The sequence below is a fragment of the Sinocyclocheilus rhinocerous genome, unplaced genomic scaffold (assembly GCF_001515625.1).
Source record: "Sinocyclocheilus rhinocerous isolate Xijiao unplaced genomic scaffold, SAMN03320098_v1.1 scaffold1350, whole genome shotgun sequence".
Lineage (NCBI taxonomy): Eukaryota > Metazoa > Chordata > Actinopteri > Cypriniformes > Cyprinidae > Sinocyclocheilus > Sinocyclocheilus rhinocerous.
The window spans coordinates 812,857-816,148 of record NW_015652333.1 but is presented as its reverse complement, the minus strand read 5'-3'; the positions used below and the strand labels follow the sequence as shown (position 1 = coordinate 816,148).

The window sequence follows — 3,292 nt, the reverse complement described above, 5'->3', positions numbered from 1 at the left end:
TTTTTTTTCTTTTGCGCACAAAAAGTATTCTCGTAGCTTCGTATAATTGCGGAAGAACCACTGATGTCACATGGATTATTTTACAGATCTCCTTGCTACGTTTCTGGACTTGGGAACATTTCAGTTGCATTGCTGTCTATGCAGGGTCAGACAGCTCTCAGATTCCATCAAAAATATCTTAATTTGTGTTCCGAAGATGAATGGAGGTCTTACAGGTTTGAAACGACATGAGGGTGAGTAATTAATGACAGAATTTCATTTTTGGGTGAACTAACCCTTTAAATATCCTTTTGTGTTCCACAGGAGAAAAAAAAACAGGTTTTCAGAAAGACAAGAGGTTGAGTAAACAATGACAGATTTGTAATTATTCTATTCCTTTATCTTCCGTTTTATAGTAGTTTATTTGTTTTCAACATTAACCCCAGTGTAAGACTGTTGCTCTTGAATTTAAGGTCGATATTGGCTTTACTTTATCATTCCCCGTGTGTATGTGTACCGTGATTATGACTGTACACGTGCAGCTGCTGCCTCGCCATCCCACTCGCCCAGCTTGTCTGCCCCTGCAAAACGACACTAGGCCTGAGGATGAAGTATGAGACTTTGGCACCATATTTCACACTCGCTGTGGCAGGCCTGAAGGATGGATCATTAGACGTTTGCCTCCCTTTTCCCTCCACTCTATCTTTCTCTCTCTCACTTCAGGCTGCTCCCACTTACACCTCCTTTTCCTCTCTCCCTACTTTTTCTGCTCCCTTCCCTCCCCCTCGAGCTTGGTATTGGCAGCCAAATACACATATGCGCTATCTACATTGAGAGAGAGAGATATAGACTCCCATGGGAGGACTGTGTTGTGGCTGTACTGTAAGTTCCTTTGCATTCATGGGTCTGAGAGCAGCAACACGGAGGATTGGTTTTTGCATTCCACACACCACAAAAAATTGATTTATTTCCCTTTTTTTGTGCATGTGTCTTATGTTAGTTATTTCACGCTATGCGCTTTCCTTTTTCTCTTTTTGTATTGACAGAATTTCTCAGTCTCTTTCACGCCATCTTTCTCCCTGCATTTGATCCCCGGTTTGAATCGCAGAGACACATGCCTTTTGTGCGATGGTGCAGCCTTGCCTCTTGTTGATAGTTTTGATGTGCTTGTATTCGGGGTCTGTGCTTTCAGGGCAGGGTGATATTTTCAGACTGACATATAATCCAGTCTTATTTTACACGTACAGTAGGCATATGCCGCACTCATTAAAAGGATTTAATGCTGGCCTTTTCCGAATAAGCAGCTTGTGTATGAGTGGGTAGGAAGCAAGTGGCTGTTAAAGCCCCATATTTACAGCACACATCCTGCTCTAAATCTCGCTCTTCGTGCATCTATGTGTTCATCTCTGTCTAGTTGCTTATGTTCACACATGACAGAGCAAAGAGTGAGAAGACAAAAGTGCTAGCATGCGTTTAATTCTCAGCCACGCATGTGTTTTAGTGCGCGGATAAGGGTCTGTATGGTTAATAACCATTGTAAACAAATATGCAGGATGAGATTAGATCAGACTGTTACTCCTTTAACACCTCCTGCTCCCAGGAGCACCTCCCATGATGAAACACCTCCTGCTTGGGGTTTGTCAGCAGCGTTATTAAAATCATTACTACCCAATCTGATGAACTTATTGATAAAACTAATGTACCAGATCTGCCCTAATTGAACTGTAGAGATAATTCAGCTTATCTTTCATGTTGTAGCTTAAAGTGTCAGGCCTTGGGGCAGAATTGGTCTATAGAGTGGAAAACAATGAGAAAGTAATATTTTGGTCTGGTGTCATAAATATTGTTGAGATACAGTCATGGTCGAGTGCTATCTGATTCTACACCTTTTATGCCTTCGCTTATCTTGAATGGAGGGTAAATGGACTGCTTGAGAGGTGTGTGTGTGTGTGTGTGTGCGCGCACGCACGTTTTTGTGACATATGAGGACACAAATTTGTATAATGACATGGGTATGACATAGGTATTACAAGGAGAAGGTGACTTATGAGGACATTACCCCATGTCCCCATTTTTCAAAACGCTTATAAATCATACAGAGTGAGTTATTTTTTTGAGAAAGTAAAAATGCAGAAAGTTTCCTGTAAGGGTTTAGGTGTAGGGTTGGTGTAGGGCAATAGCACATACAGTTTGTACAGTATAAAAACCATTACGCCTACGGAATGTCCCCACAAATCACAAAAAGTGTGTGTGTGTGTGTGTGTGTGAGTGTGTGTGTGTGTGTGTGTGTGTGAGTGTGTGTGAGTGTGTGTGTGTGTGTATGTGTGTGTGTGTGTGTGTGTGTGTTTTAAAGCTTTGGTGCCTCTAAATCTTTCCTGGTCCCTGATATTTCATGGAATTGTTATTTACTGTGGCAAGGACATGAATCTGCACTGAAGCAATTTATTAAACACTCTACTCCCATATAAAAGGGGTTTCTTGTTCGCATTGTTAGCAAATTGTTAAATCGTAATGACTATTTGCACGAGGTGTAAACAGCACTGTGCAGCTATTTGCTCCCCAATAGTCTGGTGGAAACCAACAGAACTAGGAATAAATGCACTGTCAGAGAAGTGGCCTTGAATTCTTCTTCTTCTTTTTTTCAGTGACCCGAGAATCACATCTCTCCTCATATCTCCAGTATCCACTCTTACTATCTCTATTATTAAAAAGAAAACAATAAATAAATAAATATACACATTTAATATAAATGAAGTAAATTAAAACAAGTTACTGTTATAATAATACGTAATTTTTTTAAACTGCACTGAGAAAATGTAACAATTTTCACTCAGAAACAGTAAATAGTAAGTAAATTTCACAAAAAATTACAAAAAGCTGGCAAGTAACACACTGAATTAAACATGACATTTTGAAGCAAAATTGAAATAGTATTTTCTTGTAAAATACTATTTTTGTAAAACCAATAAAACAGTCTTTGTTTTATTAACAACTTCAAAAAATCAGACAGTTACAATGTCTATATAAATTAACTAGTAATACTAAAAACTAATTATTTATACTACTACTATTAGTAAATATGCTATAGGCAGTAAACAACATGCATATTATTATATTACATAAGAGTATGTTACAGTATTATAAAGCATATAATATTTACACACACACACACGCATACACACACTATTTTACTATATATACTATTATAAAAAGAGTATACAGTAAATAATATGTATTATTATTTCATTATATGGTTTAAAAAAATGTTTCTTGACAAAATTGCCGTTATAAATGTTTGGGGTTGGTAAGATAT

At 37.9% G+C, this 3,292-nt stretch overlaps 1 protein-coding gene across 2 annotated transcripts in view; it reads left to right on the top strand.

Moving 5' to 3' along the window:
* LOC107714856 (cadherin-7) overlaps positions 1 to 3,292 on the top strand; it is a 56,380-nt gene that overhangs the window by 50,532 nt on the left and 2,556 nt on the right. The window lies entirely within an intron of this gene.